Source organism: Silene latifolia, chromosome 1 (assembly GCF_048544455.1).
Source record: "Silene latifolia isolate original U9 population chromosome 1, ASM4854445v1, whole genome shotgun sequence".
NCBI classification, from domain to species: Eukaryota; Viridiplantae; Streptophyta; class Magnoliopsida; order Caryophyllales; family Caryophyllaceae; genus Silene; species Silene latifolia.
Genome location: NC_133526.1, coordinates 4,278,638 through 4,306,158, shown reverse-complemented (window position 1 = coordinate 4,306,158; position 27,521 = coordinate 4,278,638). Strand labels below are relative to the sequence as shown.

Sequence of the window (27,521 nt, the reverse complement as noted above, 5' to 3'; positions counted from 1 at the left end):
CAAGTAACTCCCATCGTCATTTTTGTTTTTCAAATTCCACTTAATAGATATCACCTATGTTACTCAGACCTGTTTAGAAGTATCCGACACGGGTAGGGATGGCAGTGGGTCGGGGACCCGACCCAGACCCTGAGGGTCGGACCCTAACGGGTCGAGTATGGGTCTCATTTTTTCAGACCCAATGGGTATGGGTCGGGTATGGGTCTTAAGAAAACATTTGAATCCGGTCCGGTCTAAGTTATGAGACCCATACCCGACCCTTAGACCCTTTATTAAAGAAAAAAATCAAAATTACAACTTTTTCAATTCATACTTGTAGATCAGTAAAAATTCAACTAAAGTCTCTTTCTTCCTCATCCCATAAAGTGATAAAACCCAACTAAAACTCTTCCGACAATACCACCACTCCACCACCGACACAAGAAAACCACCACCACAAAGATCGATACGCGATTTGGAAACCACCTCTCTAATAGCGCGATCGACAACCACCATTAACTAAGCAGATTAATAAACTCATAATGTTAAAGTAGTATGAATTTTTTTAATATTATAGACCCATACCGTTAATCTTGTTACTAAAGTGGTTGAAACTCGGACTCATGGGTAGACCTGCACTCTACCCTTACCCATAGGGTTAGGGTATGGGTCCTCAAATTTTAGACCCTTGCGGGTCCGGGGCGCACGGGTCCAAAGGAAAAATCTCGGGTCGGGTCCGGGTCTAGGCGGACCCTACCCAGACCCTTACCCATTGCCATCCCTAGACACGGGTACGTGTCCAAGTGTCGGACTCGGCTATTTTTATGAAAAATATGCATATTTTGGTTCAAAATGAGGTGTCCAAGTGTCATACCCATGTCCGAGTGTCGAGTGTCAGACACGGGTACGCGAGAGAATTAGAAGAGTCGGAGTAACATAGGATATCACCATAAAATAACTTCAACAGCTAAACTAGCAAATATCTGAATTTTGGCATCCTCATAATGAGAATATCTCAAAATCTTTCCATATTGAACTTATTAACGTTTAAAACACCGTTGTTATATAACTCTAACTCCTCTTAAAAGTAATACAATTGGATGATCATAATCACTCATCAAATTTTGTGTACTCACATAACTAGTGATATAATCTATTTCTTGACATTACCATTGTCATACAATCCCAACGTCTCATTCATTTATTTAGCGTTTTTGTTTTTGCGAGAGAGATTTTTATTAAATGTAAACAAATGATTGATAGAAGAGACATATGAGTAATGAGTAAGACGTACGTACACCTTTTAACCAGACAAGACAAGCTGTACCATGTGTTCTTGTATCTTCAGTTTTCAGATTCATTTGATTGTCCATTGAACTAAACTAGCCGTACAAATGTACAATTGGAGTACAATTGTACAAAGCATCAAAAGGCTAAGATTAAGGGGAAAAAATACGTTTTTTTTTTGTATTACTAAATCTAGACGTTGAAGAAAGTATCTGTTTGATTGGACCAAAATAAATACTCCTATAAATAAAACAATTAGTCTCCCTTGTGACGGGTTACCATTTGTGGCGGATATTTTGTGAGTTAAAATGGTAACAAAATGGGTTAGTGGAGAAAGGGGACCACATGAATAGTGTTGCAGAGAGAGAAAAAGTGGGTACTTTGTGAGGTAAAATGATATCCGTCACTCAAGAGTGACGGATATGTGCCGTCACAAACAAGAATTTGTGTAAATAAAATTCAGTACAAGACATGAGCTGGTATATTGAAGATATTCATGTGAGTTATTTGTGTTCGTCCACGTTCATGCCAACCATTTGGCATAGCAGCTTCAATAGCAATGAGACTGATATATTCGTTATAAACTTGTGACGGGTTAAATGTGGATTTTATTTGACTCGTCACACCAATGAGAATTTGTGTAGCAACTTGCTTCTCAGCTTTTAACTTTACTTTTATTATCCTCTCTCTAGAAATTTCCTCTGACTTCTCACTAAAAACCCTAAAAATCTAATCCCCTTGTTATGTCGCCGCCTCCATCCACCCTCTATCCCCCCATCTTCTGCTACCCTATTGCCGGAGATAGGTCCATCCCTTGACCCATCTCCGGCGATCGGTCATCTCTAGTCTTTTGGTCACTCTATACATTTCTGATTCCGCTCTTTTTGGATCCCGATGGCTGCACATCAACTTCTTTTGTTTTCCGGTGTTGTTTGGGTTTGTCTACTCAGTGGTCCTCCTCCGTCCCAAACGGATTCTTGTCTCTCTGTCCTTTTGGTATTGCATGCAACTCCGGGGTGTGATCCCCGACCCAGGCCACTTCCCCCACCTCCGGTAAGGCGGCGTCCCGAAGTCTGTTCGGTTTTAGTCGGTCTTTGCGGCGGGTGTAACCCATCTTGTGTCTTGGTAGTTTATGTTTTTTCTTTGGGGTCAATATGGTGTTCCCCTTCCCCTTGTCCCCTCCCCCACCTATCGTGTCCTTGGGATGGTCATGATCCATCGTTGTTGTCATGTTGGAGTTTGGAGTGATGTGGTGTACCTCTCCCCCTCGCCTCTTCCCCCACTTATCTGCTCCATTTTGCGTGGTTTTAAGGTTCCTGCTGGGGTCTACGTTTCTTAATGTGGTTGCATGTAGGTTTGTTGTTTTGTTGAGTCCTCGTTTGGGTGTCGTTTGTGGTCCCAGATGTCGGTCGAGTCCTTTTGTGTTGGCGGGTTTTCTCTGGTCTGCCTTGGTAGTTTGGTGGAGATGCCATGGTTTTTGAATGGAGTGGGTCTTGGTGTTTGTGTCCTTTTGTGGGTGATCGGGTGGTTCTAAGTTTGGTTGGATGAGGTGTTGGTTTGGACGGCTTCGATAGTCTGAATCACCTCATTCATGCTACTAGTTTTTCCTTTGTTTATATTAATAATAACCACTTATTGGTTATGGGTGTCCTGTCCCTTAATCATTGGGGTGGCTCGTATTATCGTGTTTTCAATCCTAATAAGGGTAATGGTAACTTTGCATCTGGCTTGTGTTGTGCCCATCTCAATTTGTCCTTCTGAGATGGCGTTGGTTAGGAGGTTGTTCAAAGTGGCTCCTATTTCACTACCAATCTACTTGCTCACGTTTCTTGGATACAAGGTGGGTTTGTGTTTCAAAGTGCAGGAGTTTTTTCTCCTTTGGAGGCAGACTTTCGTGGTCTGCTTTCCGCTTTTCCTTTCTACGTCCTAGTGGCGTACAATACACTTTGCTCACCCTCGACGGTTCAAGGGTCTCGTTGGTTTCCAGGTGTTGTGTCTTATAGCTAGGGGATGAATCTCCGAGACACATGTTTGTGTCTTGTTGCAAATATTTCTCCGAAGCTCCGTTGACAAAAAAGAGTAAGGATTTGTTTGATCTTGTGGCGAGTTCTAATTGCTACTTCAAGAATGTATTGGATGAAGATGATCTTCGTGTTCAGCCGTCCGCACACCACCAACGCACTTCGTTTACTCGGTGTAGTTACTTTTACTTTGTCGCTTTAGGTTATGTTTTTACTAAAATAAGTGCACTTGACCAAATGAGTCAAATGTCATATGTATAGGAGAACTTGTTTTACAGCTACAAAAAAAAAAGGATATTCTACATGGTACCCCTCAATTTTTCGAATTTCTACATGGTACCCATACACTTTTTAAAACATGCATGATACCCCTAATTGTTGTCATTATCACTAAGTGTACCCCTAAACTTTATTTTTCGTCAATTAAACTCAGTTTTAGGCATTAAATGATTACTTGGACGCATAACCAAACTTGTCATTTATCATCCCATGACATAAGGACTCTATTAGGCTCAATATCTATCTTTGGACGTGATAATTTGGCAAAGAATCAATAAATTTTATGTCAAAATTTTTATAGCCCATATATATCAATAAATATTAGGATCGAGATAGATATTGAGCCTAATAGAGTTCTCATGTCATGGGATAATAAATGACAAGTTTGGTTAAGCGTCCAAGTCATTACCTAACACCTAAAACTGAGTTTAATTGATGGAAAATAATATTTAGGGGTACACTTAGTGATAATGACAACAATTAGGGATAGCATGTATGTTTTAATAAGTGTAGGGGTACCTTGTAAAAAGTCGAAAAATTAAGGGGTACCATGTAGAAAGTATCACCATACTCATGAATAATGAGATGGTAGATAAACCAATTTTCATTGATATGTTTGTTTATGTAAACAAATTCTCTATAGCAAGGAAGAAAAATTCTCCGCCCCATTCCATTGTCTCAATAGCTCTCGCAAATTACGGGGTTAGAGAGTTGTATGTATGCACTTAATCTAGTGTTAGCAACACAAAAAAACTGTTTATGAATGATCCAAGATGAAAATTTGAAGAGAGAAACTAATAGCTAAACCCTTGTTCTATAAGATTTAATTTCATTCAGTTTGGTTATATATTTATATAATAATTGAGTTCGGATACTGCTCCCTACACTAAATAGACGGAAACGAATGATTTTGACAATTAAAATGAACACAAATACTAATAATTCTGACGGTGTCGTCGATGCCAACAACTCTACTATGATGCTACTACAGATCTTATTTTGATGCGGAATTGTTGAAATGTCAACTAGTACATCTCATTTCGAATTATATTTATGAAAGACTAAACAATTAGAAGTCATATTAACTTGATTATGTTAATCAATAGTCAGCTGAATACTAATTATTTTCGAATATAAAACTGTGGTCAAAATGTGCAAGCAAACCGTAAGAGAGATTTGAGGATTACAAACATTAGTTGTAATGAAAACAACACTTGCAATTAGTGGGGTTTTATGCGGTTCATGTTAGCTATCGGAGAAAGTCGTCTCATAATAATTGTCTTATTTGATTTTTAAAATTAAATAATAAGATGCAGTAAGTGGATTATATATCTGATGTAGTACATCAAAATGGTATAATTTTTTAGCATTAAGATAAAGTTTTTGAGTTTTAATTTAAAGTTTTTGAGTTTGATTATAAAATTTTTGAGTTAAACATTAATCTCAAAAAGTTACATTATAACTCAAAAAAAATTACATATAAGTTCAGAAAAATTTGATTTTTAATGTCATAAAACTAAAATGTAATTTATAAACTTTATAAAACTAAAAAAATACACAAAAACTCAAAAATTCATTATGTGTAAGGTACTCCATTTGATGTACAATCCTTTTTCTCAATAAAATGTACTGATATTATAAACTTAACTATTAGTAAAGGTGTCTTTCGTTTATGAAAACATCAATCAATCAATACTATATATTAAATCCAGAAACCAAGGGACTTTAATGTAATTAGAGAAAGTTATACAAATTAATTATACTATATAGTTTTAAATCACTAGCACCGTGTGATGGACCCGATTAAGGGATCTCAATGCAAATATTATATAGTGTGGGTTAAAATTAAATTATATAGAAGCTTGGTAATTTTCCTAAACATTTGTAAGAGACTAAAACATGATTAATTTCCTTAAAATAAAATAATTAATTAAGATGGTCAATTTCAAATAGACTAAAAGAAAAAAGATACTTGATAATTTTCCTAAATATTTATAGAAGACTAGAACGTCTAGAAGATGGTCAGTTTCCTTAAAATAAAATAATTAATTAGTATAAATATGCACACTTATGGTATTAAAATAAAATCTATGCAATTTTATTAAACTTTATAATTTATTAGATGTATAGAGATGTTAATTATTTAACATACAAAAATATAATATAAGTGGGTTATAAATAATCAAGTTAGATTTCATAATATATAATATTGCATAATTCTTTCGATTTGATTTAATGCATATATATATAATATATTTATATAAATATATAATCCTCTTAAAATTGCATGCCTAAGTAGTAAAAGTAATTTCGTCAGTAAAAAAAAGAATTGTAGTAACATTGGATATGATTATATGATAGTAATCACTCATTTGAATAATAAAAATAACAATGTTATCAACGAGATTAATGAAAGTGATAGAAACAACGGGAGTAGTGAAATAATCAATATTAATGTGACAATAGTGAAAGTAACAATAATTACGGCGGGAGTAGTGAAATTATCAATATTAATGGGGCAGTAGTGACAGTAACAATAATTACGGCGGGAGTAGTGAAAGTAACAATGATTACGGGCAAGTAATGAAATGTTATTACTATTGTTTCATTAATTAGAGTAAAATATTAATAACGGGAGTAGTGAATTTGTCTCAAAATTTATTTCATCGTAACAAGTTTGATTATCTTCTTTTTTTCCTTTTTTGTTAAGTTTCATTCATTATTTTATTAATTTCTCTCTCATAAAAATCAACAACTCCCACCACTTTATCCATTTTTTTATTCATTATTCATTTTTTATTATTTTCTCTCTCCTATAATCTTTATAATTTATAATATTTACCAATACTTTATTCCTCTTTCTTCCCCTTTCTTATTTTTTGTGCCTAAAAGAAAGGGGAAGATATTAGGAAGTTGAAGGGAGTATATGTTTACCAATAAGCAACTTAGAAATAATATAGTTATGAACTTAAAAATTTAAGTTACTTTTAAGCATGGATGATTTTAATAGTCAGCATGTCGGAACTTCTAGGCATCTAGCTTACAGTCTACCACTCTCTACCATTGTAACTCGAATAGTTTCCCATCATAGATCTCAGCTGCAAGGACCAAGAATGGTGTGTGTGACGAGCAAGTCTTAGTATTTAGTGTCCTAACTATGTCATGCGAATTCCAAACGGACTGCTTGCATAGAGAAATTAGATAGTGTGTGAAACGAGTACCTTTTCAACAGCATCTGTAGTCACGGAAGTCTCTTCGTGCGTCTTCTTAAGGAGTTTGATCCGAGCAATGCTATGTTTCTCCTCTTCAGCCTGATTATCAGATTCAAATTCAATCGAATTGTTGAACACATCACGCCATGAAATTTCTAAGTTAGTAAAGTTTTAGTCCTCTAAAAAAATTTGGTGTGGGTCAGTGATATCATGTCCGGCAAATATACATACATCTATGGGGAACTTATGCAGGACAATTTAAGAGAAAATAAGGTTAAAAATTATGGAGATACAGAAAACGCTAGTAAGGGCAGAAAGGGACGTTAGAGCTCCTCCGTTGTGCACTTCAGTCCATAAATCAGGAGCGCATTTGTATTCCCAAATTTATGATACAGAACGACTCCGCTACAAACCAATATATGTCAGTCAACTTTTCGGCCTGAACAGGAGTGTGTTGTGTTGCGCCAGAATATCGGACATGTAAAATAGATTTCAAACACAATTGATTCGGCTAAAAATATTAACGATTAATGAACTGAGTTAAATTTCACTCGCATTCCAAGAAACTAAGGTTCTCCAAGTAGCTCACTGTGTCCTCGGTCAAAGAAAATGTTGCTCGAAATAATAGTGTTGTAAATTTTGTTGAGATGCAAATTTCTTTAAGAAAGTGTAAATTTACCTTGTCGCACAAGTCCTGCAACAAAAGGATCCCATTCTCCTTTGTAGGCAACAAATCGTCTTTGACGTGCTTTATATTTGTTCTGCATCAAGAATTACACGAGTACTGAATCAGTTAAATTTCCATTCTTGTGATCATAAATAAAGTGACTAAAAGCCATTTCAAGCCAAGACTTAAGCACAAAGTACCACATTCGAGCTGATTGACTAACACTATCTAAAAATTTCTAGACACCAATGGCCAAAACTAAAGCCTATTTAAAGAGACACTGCAGCATAAGCTCAGTTATCAGTGTGCTGCGCTGCTGCCTTTCATGAACCTTATTATACAGCTACTTTCTTGGTGTGACTTCTAACCAGGGGAGTAGGGGAGGGCTAAAACTCAACCAATATAGCCTCCAGAAAAAAAATTACGGGGAAACTGTGTAATATCTACCTCCATGATTTTCAAACTATTAACTCCATGAATACATCTTCCGTCTACATCTGACGATATTTACAAGGCGCACCGAGGCGCTAAGGGACCGAGGCAACGAGGCGCAAGGCGCCCTAAGTTTTATAACAAATTTGTATTTTCCAAATAAAATTTTGGGAACAATACCCTTTTTAGGATGTTTTGAGTTGGATAACATGTGAAGGAGTAAAAGTTAGTAACAATGGGGAAAAGAAATGGCATAATTAAGGTCTAGAAGAAAAAGATACGGAAAGTTTGTACTAGTTAGCCTTGTCTGAAAGGCGCACCTAAAATGCACCGAGGCATTTTGGTTAGTGCCTCATCCAATGCACGCCTTAGGCCATTAGGCGCACTCAAGGCGCGCTTTTTTAAAGTAAGGACAATGCATGTTCTGAGGATTTAGTACACATAGGTGACTATTCTCAATCCAAAACATTAAGCTATACGACAACTGTGCTTGGTAATGCAGACACTTCTTGACTTCGTAGGTCTTAGGTATATCCTGCACATGTGCAAAAATCCCTAAATGATTGACCTACTTTGCCTTACTAATAAGTCATTCAGTAGTTTCTTCTACCAAAGTAAGACTGGACATTCTGTAACATTGTAAACAATAGGCATGTCTTAATTCATGTAACTATGTAAGTAGCAATTTTAAGTCATCTTCTCCCACGGCAACAAAGCAGTCTACAATTACCCAAAACCGACCGACATTAATATCCATAAATATGTCAACCCAATAGCAGGAGAACTTGAACCTTTTCACCCACTGTGTGAGGCACATGCCCATGGCCCTCAAAGCACCTTACTAAGTACGGAGTAATACAAACCAAGCTATGTGTAAGCCAAACCTTGATTTCCATTCCCAGATTGTCTGTCAGAAGCATTAGTTGTATTTTCATCGACCTTTTTGACAAGCCTCAGTATGCATCTTAGCTATCACTTGGTATAACCATGCTCCAACCTCACAGGGTTTACTATCTTACTGTGGACTCCAACAGATGTTATTTGGTCACCGCGTACAAAGTAAAGCTATATGTTGCCTTGGGGACTTCTCGGCATATTCTAAAATAGTAAAAATGTATGAAATTTTGTACAATTATGTCGCCGAACAAATTAAATGAGATATTGATTTTGTTGAGCTACTAATAATTTAATAAGTACCTTAACAAAGCCATAATCGCAGAGGTATTGGTTAGCATACCTGTGGTTCTTGGCATAAAGTCTCAAATTCATCCTGCAAATGTGTGCAAAAAGAACTAGTGAACTAGTAAAATATTGGACCATCTTGCTCAAACATAAAATAGACGACTTTCAGTCTTTACATGCTGTTGCACTTAAAAACATAACATAATCATCAAGGAATTAAAAACTAGTGAACTAGAAGAGATTATATGGAAGCAAAGTTCGAGAATAATTTTTTCTTTCTTAAAAAAAAAAAAAATAGTACTTTTATATGCGTTTTTCCTTAACCATAGTTAGAAAAGGAAATAAAAACAGCAGATTTCATATGCCTAAAGACACAAATTTATTTGAGATGAACTAAAATGAACAAAAAAATACCTGCATATTTTCATGCAGTGATGTAATGATCTGTGGAAAGAAACAGTAATAGTCAGCTAAGACGACTCTAGCAAGAACAGAAGACATAAAAAATCCTCAATCCTTACAGCTAATAGAGTTCATCTACTACAACAAAATTTGAGCTTTTGGGAAATTTCAGATAGCTTCTTTGTATAGTTACTATGTTGAAGCGTATTTCACTACATTCAATAATTGTATCTGGGCATTTAACTGAGACCTTGTTCTCTGTAAAGAATGCAAGACTGCTCCTATCTAGCAATTACGGAGTACTACCTTCTCATTTGTACTATGATCAAAGGCAAGTATTTTGATATAGGCTCTCTATCTCTCTAATCACTATTAACCCCGACATGTAATTTCCCCGTATATAAACGTCTCCATAACCCAACTACTTTCTATAATAAAAACAATCTTCCTGCTTCGCTATGCTGTTACGCTTATTCCTGAATTTGTGGTCATTTTCTAAAGTAGACTTCTGCAACAATTTACCAAAGCCTAATTAAGGCAATTTGACAGGTTGTGTGGCTGACCAGATCGAACTTCTCATGTCTGCACAAGTAAACATGATTTCACATTGCATAACACGGTTATATGGAGATTGTAGAACTCAATAGGTTGCACTTGGAGGTATTGCTTGACCAGTAAGATGTAAAAGAACAATCTCTAAAGAACACTTAACAAGAATAAGCAATATAGTGGGACATTAACTTTTCCAGAAGTTGCTATATGATGTGATTAATGGCATTTACATAGATTAGCAAGAAATTTGAGAATATTATGGCTTGTTATCCAAAGTAAATTCTGAATGCAACGATGTCATCATCTCATTGTAGCCTCCAGCACTACAAATAAGCTTGTAGCACGATCTAATCAACCAGCCAACATCAACGGTGTGTCCGTTTCTAAATTTTTCATCAAATAATATTATATTTGTTCTCTTATGCATATCCAGTGCTATTTAAAAGTTAAGATGAGAGGTGAAGTGATCAAGAGAAAAGTCGAATTCCTTGTATGACAGATCCTTGTATGACAGATGAACAATCCCTTTACCTGAATATATAACTGGTAGAGGCGATCCTGCTGAGCCTCGCTAAAATTCGGAAAAGCTCTAGAGAAATCCTGAGTATAGATAAAGAAAACAACATGTATTATTCAAATTGTTTTGATCAGTAATAGGCCAATAGTAATGGCTGTAATGCAAAAGAAAATGTAAAAGGGACTCGCAACTCGCAAGGCAGTAATAAGTATACAAATTCACAGAAATCAACTCTTGAAAAACATAAGCACAGAACAAATCAGACGTCATAACCACATCATGCTCTATTATCCCGAAATAACAAAAATCCAACAGATGACAAAAAGTTTGGTGAAACTTAGAAAAAAGAGATGGCCAATTAACGCATTGCATTGGAGCGCTAAAAGTAGATGGTACAGACTTCACCGACAAAACAAGATTGCAACTAGACAATCACACCGGAGTTTACTAGTGGGCAACGGTAACATTCACAGGGTGTATATGCCGGCATATGGTACCTTTACACGGCAAGAAAATTGAATGAGCACTAATTTCAATCCATAATGTAATGAAAATATTAAAGCATGAAATTGACCTTGGTCCACGAGTAAAACCTTGAGGCCTTGTTTGGATAGAAGGATTTGGAAGGAAAGGAAGAGGAGGGATTTGGAAAGAGGCAATATCCATTATTTGGATAGCAAAATAGGGGTGGAGGGATTTGGAGGGGAGGGATAATGGATCCCTCCATTTCCTTCCTCCGAGCCAAAATGTTTCCCCTCCAACTTAGGCAAGATTTGGAGGGAAAACTCCACCTCTCCATTCTCCCTCCCCTTCCCTTCTCTCCCTTTCCCTCCCTTCCATCCCCCTCCCTTCCCTTTCCCTCCACTTTTGCTATCCAAACACACCCTGAAGGCCTTAAAGAGTTTTAATCTTGTCAATCAGAAATTGGCTAAATCCCACTGGCTCATGTTTTGTGGCAGCCCGAAGTAAGAGTAAAAATGCACATAACACAGGGTCAGGTAATAATAACGGTGTGCATTGCGTTGCATGAGGTCAAGCTAACCCTTCTTCAGCTGAGTTAAACTAGTCAAACAGTAAACTGAGGCGGACAAACAAACATAACCAAACAAAGAAAATCACAACAAAAATAGAATCTCATTAATTCTTCATGCATCTCCTACCACTAATAAGCCAATTACAAGGCTTTCATCGTTCAACATCAACTATCAAGTAGGTTTCAAGTCCGCTTTCATGCAATTTATAGAAGTAAATTCTCCTCACCACAATCAAACGAGCTTGCACTCAAATATTGATTGCAGTCTTGCACGAAAACTGGAAACAACAAATTTCTCCAATTTAAAGGTAGTAAACTAGTAATACACTAATACTCACTCCTATTATACACATTTTCCAAAATAAATCAGGTCAAGCAGCTAAGCCTATCCCTTGTATTCCACACAAGCAAGTAATAATATCGACACAATACATTGTTCGACATCACGACAAAGGTTCAAATACGCTTACATCACTCGTACAACAAATACATAAAAATTGGAAAGCAATAAACTTCTCCAATCTAAAAGTTATTAACATTCACTCCTATTCTTTACAACTACACCAATTCCCAAAATACGTCTAAAAAATTATGAAAAATGCGACAATTCCAAAGATACGAGCAAGTAGTGATTCGCAGTGCTGACGATAATTACCTCGAACGGAAAGGCGGTAAGCAGAGAACGCTACCCAAGCCTAATTGACTTAATCAACTCCAATCGTTTTAATCCATGAGGAACAATTTCTCCTTCTTTTTCCATTTACGAAACCTCGCAATTACAAATTTCTGCATACAATTTATGATCTTAGATCACAGATTATTCAATTAATTACTCCAAAAATACAATCAAATTGTGCAAAATTATGAAAAAAATGAATTGAATTGGCCAATTATAGCAAAACAGCAATATTTGTTCTCGAAATCTAAGGTACAAGAAGCTGGCGAAAAGATTACCTGCAATTGAATTGAATTGAATTGAATTGTTAAACTTCGAGTGGAGATTTCTTCTATCGTTTTGGAGATTAGATAGTTTTCCGTTGCGAGAATTTGAAACCCTAATTATTTTAGGCGGGAAATTACATCAATCAGCGAAATTTTTGGATAATGGGGTTATTTAGTAAACTAACTAGTTTTGAAGCCGTGAAAATTACGGGATCGTTAATAATTTATTTTTTTAATCTCAGCTTAAAGTTTATGGATTATGAATGTTTATCTACCAATAAATATTTAGGCGTTATTTTAAGTTCTCTTTATTGATTGAATGAATTAGAGTGTTTATTTCGACAAAATAAAATCTCAAAGGTGTTACGGTAGACAAGTAGAGATAGTGTGATAACACAAGAGATGATAATCGTAGACAAAAATATGTCAATGTGTATAGGTAGTATAAATAAGGAGGGAAGCCAAAAATTCATCATTTAAGAAAAAAGTGATATGCTAAATTAGTAAATTAGTAGAATGTATTAATTATTAATAGGTATAAAGAGAGAAAATTAAAAAATTTATTACATTTACATTTTTTTTGTCACATTAAAATTTGTCATTTTAGGTACTATTTAATTAAATTGTATAGATTTATTTATAGATAAGTGAATGAAATCAATGTCAAGTAACTATAAATTGATAATCCATGTCACATTAAAATTTCTGTGTTACATATAATTAAATTTGTCATTTTAACTACTCCTTTAATTAGATTGTATAGATTATAGATGGGGTTTTAGAGCCGCCGCATGAAACTTCATAGTGAAAAGAGTTGCATATTCAACTAATAAAAAGTTGCTTAATTAAGGTAATACTAGTATGGATGCCCGACTTCGCCCGGGCTACTTTTGTTTAGCATTAAAATTTATTTTCAATCATCTAAAAATATTTTAAAATTGCATAACTCATAAATTTATCATTAATATATTTTTATATGATACGGAGCATATCTTAAAATTACAATGAAATAAATAATGAGACAAATTCACTACTCCCGCTATTAATATTTTACTTAAATAGATTAGTTAGTTAATTGTTCATATATACTTTTTTTGTTCTTAGTATTGTTACTTTTATTACTTTCGTTATTACTTTCACTACTCCCACCGTAATTATTGTTACTTTCACTACTTGTACATAGATTTTGATTCTTTCACTACTCACGTTGTTATTTCTATTACTTCACTACTCTCGCTCGCTGCTAATATTGTCACAAATACTATTATACAACTGGTTGTACAAGAGCATTGTACAACCATAATCAATCTTGCTGAGCTTATGTTTATTTTTTTCGAGCTCTTATAATTTTTTATTTATATTTTAATTTTTTGATGTCAAAAATTAAAATTTAATTGAGCTTCTATATATTGTGTTTGAGTTTCATTATAATTTTTTAAGTTCAATATTTTTATAATGGAGCTCAGATTCTTTTAAACAAAGCTCATAATCTATAGGTCTAAGCTCAAATAAATAATTATAAAGCTCGGATTCTTTTCTATACAACCTATACAACTGGTTGTATAGTCTATTCATTGTTACTTCGGCAATATCTAATGTTACTACAAATCTTTTTTTATTACTAACATAATTACTTTTACTATTTAAGCATCCAATGAGTGATTACTATCATATTACCAAATCCAATTTTACTTCTAGTACTTTAATAAATATATTACATATATGCATTAAATATATTACATATATGCATTAAATTAATCAAATCGAAATAACTATGGAATATTATATTTTTTTGGTAATCTATCTTGATTTATTTACATTTTAATAGTTTATAAAATATAATATACTTATATTATATCTGTTTATGTTAAAATATTAACTTGTTTATTTTAATAGTTTCCATAAGTGGGGCATGTTTATTTTAAGAAAATCACCATATTCCGGTGTTCTCTAAATTCCTCAACCAAAACTATATAATATTTACATTGAAGTCCCTTGTTCAGGTCTATCGCACAGTGCTATTGATTTAAAACTATATAGTATACTTAATTTGTATAGATTTGTTTAATTACATTGAAGTCCCTTGGTTTCTGGAATTAATATATAGTATTTACTGATTTTTAAATTATGTGAGTATGTATCATCCTCCTGCAATTTGAAAACACAAAAATAATAAAAAAATAAGATTCTAATTAATTCAATATACAATAAAGAAAAAAAAGTAAAAAAAATATTCTAGTTATCTATGTAAACTTTAGATACCAATTTTTGGAATAAAATGAAAATTTTGATTGTTATATAATGGTGAGGGAAAAGAAAAAAGATCATCATTAAATCTATATCTATATATATATATATATATAAAAGAGAGTTTTTTCGAGCGATTTGAGAGCGTCCACATCATCAAAAATAAATTTAGGAAAGTATAATTTTTGATGTAAAAATAAAGTAGAGAATCTTTTAATTATTATAATATGTATATTTCCTAAATAATATTCAAGTGATATTTCCAATTTTTATATCAAACTTTTACATTTCATTTGTCAAAAAAATATCGTTAAAAAATTTATGAAAATAATATAATTAGTTTTGTGGTAAAAAATGCTATCATTAGAGTATAAATTTCATATTGTTTGGACATATTAAAGATGGTGTAGTTCTTAATATGTAAAATTGTGTACTTTTTAGTATGTTTTGTCCCACGTTGGAAAATAAGTAGGTGTGGTGAATATACTACATATAAATAGTAGAATTGTCCCACATCGAAAGATTAGTATAAGGTGAGTTATTCTATAATTATAAATAGGAGGCATACTTGGAACTTACGCATCAACCCAAAATCTTTTGAGTCTCTTAAGTATTGTCTTGGAGAGCTTTTAAAAGTTGATATCATTATATTTTCTACCTATAGATTTTATATGTCCCACAATAAAAAATAATGTAGGTGTGGTAAATATACTACGTTTAAATAATATAATTAGAATTGTGTTAAAAAAAATTCTATCATTAGAGTATAGGTTCATATCATTTGCACATATTTTAATTATGATAAAAAAAATAAAAAACAAACGTATGAATATTAATAGATAATATAGTATTTGCTTATTACTAAATCGGGTTGGATGTCGAATTAGGTTCGAAAAATATGGTGTACTTTTAAATATGTTATTCGTCTCACATTGAAAAATAATGTAGATGTGATAAATATACACTATGTATAAATAGTTGAATTGTCCCACATCATAAGATTATCATAAGGTGGGGTGATCCCATGATTATAAATAGGATTTATCCTTGGAACTTAGGTATCACCCCAAATATATTGAATCTCTCAAAGTATACTTATTATATAAGAGACTTTAAACATAATCTTGAATTAAATGTTAATTTTTTAAAGTTGTAACATTTTTTAAGGTGTGAGAAAGATCGATAAAATGGTCAATATTATAACGAAAAATTTTCATGGTACCCTCAAATTTTGTTAGATTACACATAATACCCCTAATTTTATGTTTGTACATATAATACCCTTGTGTTCACTTTTTTCATAACGTTGTTACTCCTATGAGTAATTGAGCATGCCATGCTATTTGTGTTTTGTTATTTATGTATTAAATGTTAGTTTATTAAATAAAATATGGATTTAAGAATTAGATGATGAAATGTTTGTGTAATAGATAACAAAAGAAAAAGGCGTCAAAAGTCATAGGAGTAATGACGTTATGACGGAAGTTGTCAAATGGTATTCTGGGAAAGAAAAAGGTGAACACAGGGGTACTATTTGTAGAAACTTAAAATTAGGGGTACCATGTGTAACCTATCAAAGTTCAAGGTTACCATGAGAAATTTCTAATATTATAATGATATAGTTAATTAAATTTTCATTTAGAAGAGAGAGATATCGGTACCAATAAAACAATAAAGGGGTATTATTTTTTAATTGTTATTTTATTGTCACGTCATCAAACTTAGCGTCCATTTAACAGCCTTTACATTAGGGGGTATCATGGGCAAAAAAATGGAACCTCAAGGATACCATAGGCAGATTCTTAAAAGTAGGGGTAACATGGAAACTATGACAAAATTAAGGGGTACCACGGAAAATTTCCGTATCTCAATTATGATAAAAAAAAATGAAGAAAAACAACGACAAATATTAATGGAGAGTACTTGATCATATTATTAAATTTAAATATAACTATTAGATATAATGAGTAGCAATTGTTCGTATTCGGTATTCGGGATTTGGTTGAATGTCGAACTAACTGCAAAAAAGATGGTGTAATTCTGTGTATGTTATTTGTCCCACATTGAAAAACAAAGCAGGTTTGATGATATACTACGTATAAATAGTAGAATTGTCCCACATCAGAAAAATAACCCAAGTTTGGTGAATATATTACTTATAAATAGTAGAATTGTCCCACATCGAAAGATTAGTATAAAGTGGGCTGATTATATGATTATAAATAAGAGTTAACCCACGTATATATTAATCTTGGATTTTTTTTAAAGAGATATTTAATAATATGTAAACAAATCATTAGACATAGAATGTAACATTAAACCCTTATAACATTTTTTTTGCATTATAAATAAGTTAATTACCCCGTTGCAGGCATTCAAACTAGTAAAAGTAATAAAGTTAAATAAATAGGGTAAATTGATGACTAAAGTTATGAGAGAGAGATAAAGTTTGAATCAATTTTTTTTAATTTATTTTGTATGTTTGAGACTTTGTATTTTTTAAATTTTTTTATTAATAAGCATGTGACACATGATAATAAAAAATGAATTTTTTTATGACACATGGCTTAGTGAGATGACTTAGTGAAATATTTAGCCTTGCCTTTTTATAATATTGTACTTTACATACCAATTTTTTGAATAACATGAAAATTATGATTATTGTTATATAATGCTGAGGGGAAAGCAAAAAGATCGTCATTAAGAAGATAATAAAGTTAAATCAATAGGGTAAATTGATAACCAAAGTTATGGGAGGGAGATAAAAGGTTTGCATCAATTTTTTTTTTTTTTACTTTGTGTGTTTGCAACTTATATTTTTTAATTTTTTTTTAAATTTATGAATGAGGTGAAATATAAGGTTTTGTTTGCCATGTTGAACTCAAAGCTGGTAAAAATAGAAACTATACATATATAAAAATTAAAGGGTTAAACAAATAAAAAAATTGAAAATAAAACAATAGGCGAAAGTAGTAACTTACAACATAACAATTCACATCAAAGAAGATCATGACATTGAATCCTATAAAACACAACAAAATAGAGAGGTTAGACTTAATTTACTAATAGAAATGTTAAAAAAAATTAATTTACTAATAGAAATGTTAAAAAAACCATTAAAAAAAAAATCAATACCAAGATATACAGGTGTGTAATTTCACTTAAAGAGATGAATTATATATATATAAAAAAAATGCTATAACATTCAATGAGATTAAGAATTCAAGGGTAAGATGAAATGTTGAAATTAGGTTACGAACTTACAATAAATGGGAGAAGAGGAAAAACAAAAGTCAAGTAAATGCATAATAAAACATCTTGAATGTGCTATTATTATTATTATTATTATTATTATTATTATTATTATTATTATTATTATTATTATTATTATTATTATTATTATTATTATTATTATTATTATTATTATTATTATTATTATTATTATTATTATTATTATTATTATTATTATTATTATTATTATTATTATTATTATTATTATTATTATTATTATTATTATTATTATTATTATTATTATTATTATTATTATTATTATTATTATTATTATTATTATTATTATTATTATTATTATTATTATTATTATTATTATTATTATTATTATTATTATTATTATTATTATTATTATTATTATTATTATTATTATTATTATTATTATTATTATTATTATTATTATTATTATTATTATTATTATTATTATTATTATTATTATTATTATTATTATTATTATTATTATTATTATTATTATTATTATTATTATTATTATTATTATTATTATTATTATTATTATTATTATTATTATTATTATTATTATTATTATTATTATTATTATTATTATTATTATTATTATTATTATTATTATTATTATTATTATTATTATTATTATTATTATTATTATTATTATTATTATTATTATTATTATTATTATTATTATTATTATTATTATTATTATTATTATTATTATTATTATTATTATTATTATTATTATTATTATTATTATTATTATTATTATTATTATTATTATTATTATTATTATTATTATTATTATTATTATTATTATTATTATTATTATTATTATTATTATTATTATTATTATTATTATTATTATTATTATTATTATTATTATTATTATTATTATTATTATTATTATTATTATTATTATTATTATTATTATTATTATTATTATTATTATTATTATTATTATTATTATTATTATTATTATTATTAGAACTTAATTAGACATGAAATATAATACTAGCATATTAGGAGGTTTCTGAGAGTTGTCACATGACAATTAAATCCTACTAAAGTTAGTCTTTTAATGATATTTTATAGATCATTTAGCTAGTCATTTAACTATATTGTATAAATAGAAATATATTTCGATGCGGAAATCGGCAATCCAAAAGCATTTTGACAAAAATTTGGGGAAGATGATATTTTGAAAATTGTATATGCAGTTGACTCATATGTGGGTGGAGTAAAAGAACAGAGATTACTAATCCGGTTTTGGTTTTTTATTTTTTTTTTAAAGAAGGAAAAAATAGTGGATTAAAAAATAATTTGTTGTTAGGTGGCTTTTCGTCGATGTCTACGTGACATTTATAATCCTAGGTGGCTACGTGACATTAAATAGGTGTTTCAAGTAATCTTTTAATAAAATTGTATAGATTAAAGTGACACGCGGATTAAGACGTGGCATCGCAAATGCATACGTGGTTTTTCCTTATCCTACGTGGCATTGTCCGCGTGGCCTTTTGTGTAACACTACGGATTTTCTTTGGAGCCTACTCGACCGAGTAGAGCCTACTCGACCGAGTAGTGCTCTGAGTGCGTGTTATGTTGGTTCTGCCGAGGAATACTCGACCGATTATAGTGAATACTCGACCGAGTATTGGACACTCGGCCGAGTATGCACTTACTCGACCGAGTGTCCGGATTGGCGAAGTTATATTTCGACGGTTTGATTAAGGAGTGATTAGGGTATTTTATATTTCCGCGTCAGTTTCTAATATCACTTTTCACAGCATTATCATTTCTACGTTACCCTAATCATACCCAAATCATTCCCTAATCCTTTCATTGAGCATTTCGTAGCATATTTGTGTGGATAGTTGCGGTGATTCTTGTGTATAAGTTCTTGTTGCACTGTTGGTAAGTTCTATCTTTGTAATTATTGCATCTTCTTGGGTTACCGTACATTTATATGGGAAGGGGATGTTGGGAATTGTACAAAGTGTAATTGTGTTGTATGATCATTGTATAGGAGAAGACTTCGTAGAGGAGCCTTTTTTATTGTCCGTGTTGCATACTGCCGTGATTGCTAAGGTAGGGTTTCCCTACTCAGTTTACTGTGCTTTACATGATATGTTGTTGTAATTATCGTTGTCTCGATCATCGTAGTATGGAGATTGTTTGTGATGTGTTGGTGTGAGGGGATTGAGATGACGGTAATGTCATGTGTTTGTGATTGTGGTGGAGTCACTTGCGGGAGTGGCTTCACACCTAGTTCGCCCTCCGTGGAACCCGCCACGGGAGGGGATGTGCACATTAAGGGACAGGGATCGTTGTCGCTCGTTGAGGAGCTGGACTAGGTGGGATCGGCTGCGGTCACCCACTGGCGGCGAGGATTACCTGTTGCGATGGGTAATCTGGCAGGGCTACACACTTTAGTGTGTAGTCGGTTACTATGTGAGCTTGGGTGATTGGGTGTTGTTGATGATCAGACGAGTATTGCATTTGTTTGTCTTGTTTGTTGCATAATACTGACCCCGTTGTTGTTTGTGGAATCTGCGGTGATCCATTCGGGGATGGTGAGCAGGCTTGACAGGTTTTGCTAGTGAGAGCTTGGGGATTATCTTGGGAGATTTGCCACCATGAGTCATAGCATCACCGTCTGAGTCTTAGCGAGTTTCTTTTATTATTAAGACTTTGAAGTTGTATTTCGTTAGACAGTATTTGGTTTTGGATTTTGTAAGCTTTGCATTTTACATTACTTTAATAATGATGCTTAATTCAGACGCTTTGGTATATACTAACCTCGGGAAACCGAGATGGTAACGCACTTTCATGGTAGGGTGGTCCTGGTAAGGCACCTTAGTATGAGGGGGTGTTACAAAGTGGTATCAGAGCCGAAGATTCCGGCACCTAAACAAATGAATTTAATGAACCTAGGGAGTCCAACTAAAATGAATCCGGGGAGAGTTGTTTGGAGCTACCGCAAAGACTCGGGAGACGTCCCGGAGTCGCACATTGGCCCTTACTAACTCGAGCCGGTAACATGGGGAAAGTGTGATGAGGACTAGGCTTTGTATGTGCACGTATGTGAAGATACATGTTGGTAAAAGTCGTTAGTTGCATATATGTGTGATGAAGTTCTTAACTGTTGTGATGGGAGAAGTAATTGATGAAACGGGTTGTGATTTCAACGTTGGATTTAGCATATGGTGTTAAAGTTTTAATATATGCATTACATGCTGACGTGATTATAACATGGTTTTAAATCCTTAAGTATTTGCTGCGGGAATAGTGAGCATGATAGGGGAATCGTAATCTGTAAATCTTTTTATAGCATAACTCGGCCGAGCAGGGTTAGGCACTCGACCGAGTATGGAGTACTCGGCCGAGTAGCCAAAACTCGACCGAGTGTTGTTTGATATGAAGTAGCAATTGCTACTGTATGTGATAACTCGACCGAGTATGAGTGTATACTCGACCGAGTAGCGTCCACTCGGCCGAGTGTTGTTACAGTCGACCGAGTGTTCTTTTTGGTGTTTTGGCGTTTGTCTCTGGAGTCGATACTCGACCGAGTATCTGGGAAGGTACTCGACCGAGTTATCTTTACTCGACCGAGTATGATGTACACTCGGCCGAGTGTTCTTATGGCGGAAGGGTGTTAAATTTTGAGCATGTGTTTACGTTTCTTTCTTTCTTATCAGCTCAAAATGCCGCCAAAAAGAACTCCGCGCAGATCCAAGCTTCGAGAGATGTCTCTTGATGAGGTTGCTCGCATGATTGAGCGAGCAAGAGGCTCTCCTTGAAGCTCTCAAAAATGTGGGAAAAGGAAACGAAAAGACGATGGATGCAACCCGGCCTTAGCATCAACATTGCTCGTTTCCACCCTCCCACATATACGGGGTAGGTGAACCAAAGTCGCTCGAGAAGTGGCAGAAGTGAGATTGAAGCTCTCATGGAAATGGTTAAGTGCCCCGAGGACATGATTGTTGAGCAGGTAGTGTACTACCTAAGGGGGAAGTGCAGTTTGGTGGCGAACGTCAAGGATGATGCTAGAGCTTACTACCAGGAGGAAGGGGCTATTCCGTGGTCCGGGTTGAAGAGTGCTATGAGAGAGCGATTTGTCGGAGCATATCCGACACAAGATGAGATCCGACTTTGAATCTTTCACTATGTCTGAGGAGATGACAGTCACTGATTACTATCATCGGTTTATGGAGCTATCTCGTTATGTGGAAGATTTACAGCTCGGACAAAGAGGTTTGGCTCTCCGTTTTGAGAGGGGTTTGTCTGCTAAGATCGTGAGTCGTATGCTGGCTGGGGTTGCTACGGACCTCAAGGAAGTGTATCTGAGAGCGGGTCAAGCTGAGAGAATGGTGGATCTCTCAAGGGAGATCGAAGAGAGAATCGCTACTGAAAAAGGAAGGCTGATAATGGAACAACAATCACCAACCAACAAGAAAGGGAATTTCAATCATGCCAAGGCTTTCTCTAGTGGAGCTGGTTTCTCTGGAGGTTCTCGTGGTTGGGGAAAGAATGGAGGTCGGGCTGTGAGTGACAACACCAACCTTACGTGTTTCAACTGTGGTGGGATAGGCCACAAAAGGCGGGAATGCACGAGCTACAAGCCCGGCTATGGTTCAGGAGCTAGATCAGGAAATTTCTCTCAGGGGCCGACTCGAGTTTTGCTAGTAATCGACCGGGAGGTTCATGGGGCAACGAGAGGTGGACGGGGGTAACCGGGCGGTTTCAACCGCGGTGGTGGTGGATCTTACCGGCGCGAGAACAACGATGTCACCCGGGATTCGGCGGCTAAGCCTAGTACCTCCAATGCTTGATTCGGGGTGGAGGACGGAAGAATAGTGGAAAGCTCTTCATGATGGATAAGCAGGAAGCACAAGATGATGCTCATGTAGTTACCGGTACCTTTCTTGTTAATAATGTACCGTCCTTTGTTTTGTTTGATTGGGGCTACACATTCTTTTGTGTCTAAAAGTCATCTTTGTGTCTATGGGTTTGGGCAAGTTTGAGGTTGTAAAAGATGATGTGTTCATACCTTCGGGGGAGTCTGTGTCGTGTCTCAAATTATATAAGGGTATATCTATGGTGATTGGAGGGGTAGATTTACCAGTAAACCTGTTAGAGTTTCCTAAGGATGGGTTTGAGGTGATTGTCGGGATGGATTGGCTAGGTAAGTATGATGCCAGGATAGATTGTAGACAAAAGAGAGTGTCTTTAAAGGGTCCCAAGGGTGTTAAGGTGTCCTATAGAAGGTTTGTGGTAAAGCCTAAGTGTAGGTTTATAGCGGTTATGACTTTAAAGTCATGTTTAAGGAAGAAGTGTCCCTTAATTCTTTGTCATGTGAGAGATCACCGAGTAGAACCGCCGACAACTTCTGAGATTTCCGTGGTGAAAGAATTTGAAGATGTCTTTCCTGAGGAAATACCGAGGTTGCCTCCCAAGAGGGATGTCGATTTCAGCGTGGAGCTTAAGCCGGGAACGGGTCCTATATCTAAAGCACATTATCGTATGGCACCTAAGGAGTTGGCTGAGTTGAAGAAGCAGATACAATGAGTTGTTAGACAAGGGTTATATCAGGCCTAGCGTGTCACCGTGGGGAGCTCCAGTTCTTTTTGTAAAGAAGAAAGATGGGAGTATGAGATTGTGCATTGATTACAGAGAGCTCAATCGGGTTACAGTGAAGAATAAGTATCCGTTGCCAAGGATTGATGATTTGTTCGATCAGCTAAGTGGAGCTGGTGTGTTCTCTAAGATTGATCTGAGGTCGGGGTATCATCAACTGAGGATAGCGGACGAAGACATTCCTAAAACAGCGTTCCGATCTCGTTATGGTCACTACGAGTATGTAGTGATGCCTTTTGGGTTGACCAATGCGCCAGCAGCTTTTATGGATTTGATGAACCGGATCTTCACACCGTTTTTGGATAGGTTTGTGGTTGTTTTCATCGACGATATCCTAGTCTATTCCAAGACTAAAGAAGAGCACGAAGAGCACTTGAGGATAGTTTTGCAGACTTTGAGAGAAACTCAGCTCTATACCAAGTTATCCAAGTGTGAGTTCTGGTTAGAGGAAGTGGCTTTTCTAGGCCATGTAATATCCAAGAAGGGGGTATCTGTGGATCCTAGTAAGATTGAGGCCGTTACCAAGTGGGAATCGCCGAAGAATGTTGCTGAGATTCGAAGTTTCTTAGGCCTTGCCGGCTACTACAGGAGATTCGTGAAAGATTTCTCTACCATAGCACGGCCTATGACATCCTTGATGAGGAAGGAAGTCAGATTTGTTTGGGATGAGAGTTGTGAAACGGCGTTTCAGACCTTAAAAGAACGCTTGACCACAGCTCCTATCCTAGCCTTGCCAGAGGGTTGTGAGAACTTTGAGGTCTATACCGACGCTTCAAAGAACGGTCTTGGTTGTGTCTTGATGCAAGGAGGGAAAGTGATAGCTTATGCTTCGAGGCAGCTGAAGCAATATGAGGAGAACTACCCTACTCATGATTTGGAGCTGGGTGCAGTTGTGTTCGCTCTTAAGATTTGGAGGCACTACCTTTACGGCGCAACTTTTAAGGTGTTCTCTGATCATAAGAGTCTAAAGTATATTTACACTCAAAAGGAGCTTAACATGCGACATAGGCGGTGGATGGAGCTGATTGGAGATTATGATATGGAGATCATCTATCACGAGGGTAAAGCTAATGTTGTCGCAGATGCTTTGAGTAGGAAGAGCGTTCATTCGCTATGTACATCTATGTCCTTGCTGAAGTTGAGAGATGAGATGTCTAGATTGGGGATCTTTATGATTCGAGAGGGGAATACCATCGGGGATTTGACGATCGAGCCAGAGTTGTATGAAAACATCAAAGGTAAGCAAGAGCTTGATCCTAAGATCCAGGAGTGGAAGTCAAAGGTAGAGAGTGGAGCAGCTTCGAGGTTCTCTATACATCCAGATGGGAGTGTTCGTTTTGATGGGAGATGGTGTGTTCCTGACGATGCGAGTTAAGGAGAATGATCTTGTCGAGGCTCATTGCACTCCTTATTCAGTTCACCCGGGTGGTGACAAGCTTTACAGAGACCTTAAGAAGACTTTTTGGTGGCCGAACATAAAGAGAGATGTAGCTGAGTTTGTGGCTAGATGTTTGACTTGCCAAAGGGTCAAAGGTGAACAAAGGAGACCTCAAGGTAAGATTCGGTCTCGACGGTGCCCAGTGGAGTGGAAGTGGGAGTCGATCTCCATGGACTTTATTGTGGGGTTACCTAGGTCACAACAAGGTAACAACATGATTTGGGTGATTGTGGATCGGTTAACCAAATCAGCCCATTTCGTCCCCATGAAGGATATTTGGTCTAAGATGCAGCTGGCATTGGGTTACAGAAAGCATGTAGTTCGGTTACATGGTATTCCGAAAGATATTGTTTCTGATCGTGATGCGAGGTTCATATCAAAGTTTTGGCAAGAACTGCAAGAGTTGATGGGTACAACGCTGAAGATGAGTACTGACTTTTCATCCAAGAACCGATGGTCGAGGCAGTAACGGACCATCAAGACCTTAGAAGACATGCTAAGGGCATGTGTTATGGACTTTGGAGGCAGTTGGGAAGACAGACTTGATTTGATCGAGTTTTCATACAATAATAGTTATCATACAAGCATTGGGATGACACCTTTTGAAGCTTTGTATGGCCGGAAATGCCGAAGTCCAGTTTGTTGGGATGATAGTTCCGAGACAGTGGTTTTAGGGCCGCAATTGGTTCAAGATATGGTTGAGCAAATCCAGTTGATTCGCCAAAAGATGAGAGCAGCTCAAGATCGTCAGAAGAGCTACGCCGACTTACACGCGGAGGACATTGAGTTCGCGGTAGGTGACAAGGTGCTTTTGAAAGTGTCACCTATGCGAGGTGTTATGAGGTTTGGGAAAAAGGGTAAGCTAAGCCAAAAGTTTATAGGTCCTTATGAGATTCTGGACCGTGTTGGCGAGGTAGCCTACAGGTTAGCTTTACCACCAGCTTTGGATAGAGTGCACAATGTTTTTCATGTGTCTCAACTCCGGAAATATGTGAGTGATCTGTCGCACATCCTCGAGATGGAGAACATCGAACTTGATGAATCCTTGTCCTATGCGGAGATTCCTAAGGAGATTCTTGATCGCAAGGTTCGTAAGACCCGGAATGGTGAGACAGTCTTACTCAAGGTCCTTTGGTCTAATCATAATGTGGAGGAAGCCACATGGGAACCCGAGGAAGCTATGCGAGACCGGTTTCCTAACCTTTTTGATCAGGTATGTTTGGTTACGGGGACGTAACCGTTGTCTTTTTAGGGGGGTAGGAGATGGTCGCGATGGTGTTTTGTTGTTTCTTTTGCTTTGTTTGGTTCGAGTCGGGAGATGCGTTTGAGGTAGCTTGTTGTGATGCTTGTATAGTGCCTTGGAGTTGTCTCATGTGATTGTTAGAGTCAGTCTTGTGTCGTGGTGTTGTGCTTGCTTGTAGTAGAGTGTGAACTTCGGGACGAAGTTCTTTTTAGGGGGAAAGATTGTAACACTACGGATTTTCTTTGGAGCCTACTCGACCGAGTAGAGCCTACTCGGCCGAGTAGTGCTCTGAGTGCGTGTTATGTTGGTTCTGCCGAGGAATACTCGGCCGAGTATAGTGAATACTCGACCGAGTATTGGACACTCGGCCGAGTATGCACTTACTCGACCGAGTGTCCGGATTGGCGAAGTTATATTTCGACGGTTTGATTAAGGAGTGATTAGGGTATTTTATATTTCCGCGTCAGTTTCTAATATCACTTTTCACAGCATTATCATTTCTACGTTACCCTAATCATACCCAAATCATTCCCTAATCCTTTCATTGAGCATTTCGTAGCATATTTGTGTGGATAGTTGCGGTGATTCTTGTGTATAAGTTCTTGTTGCACTGTTGGTAAGTTCTATCTTTGTAATTATTGCATCTTCTTGGGTTACCGTACATTTATATGGGAAGGGGATGTTGGGAATTGTACAAAGTGTAATTGTGTTGTATGATCATTGTATAGGAGAAGACTTCGTAGAGGAGCCTTTTTGATTGTCCGTGTTGCATACTGCCGTGATTGCTAAGGTAGGGTTTCCCTACTCAGTTTACTGTGCTTTACATGATATGTTGTTGTAATTATCGTTGTCTGCTGATCATCGTAGTATGGAGATTGTTGTGACAGTGTTGGTGTGAGGGGATTGAGATGACAGTAATGTCATGTGTTTGTGATTGTGGTGGAGTCACTTGCGGGAGTGGCTTCACACCCTAGTTCGCCCTCCGTGGAACCCGCCACGGGAGGGGATGTGCACATTAAGGGACAGGGATCGTTGTCGCTCGTTGAGGAGCTGGACTAGGTGGGATCGGCTGCGGTCACCCACTGGCGGCGAGGATTACCTGTTGCGATGGGTAATCTGGCAGGGCTACACACTTTAGTGTGTAGTCGGTTACTATGTGAGCTTGGGTGATTGGGTGTTGTTGATGATCAGACGAG

The 27,521-nt window shown here is 35.4% G+C and overlaps 1 protein-coding gene across 1 annotated transcript in view; it reads left to right on the top strand.

Annotated features, from left to right (window-relative positions):
- The window catches only part of LOC141594372 (rop guanine nucleotide exchange factor 14-like), a 206,763-nt gene that overhangs the window by 60,010 nt on the left and 119,232 nt on the right, over positions 1–27,521 (top strand). The gene's annotated exons all lie outside the window — the stretch shown is intronic.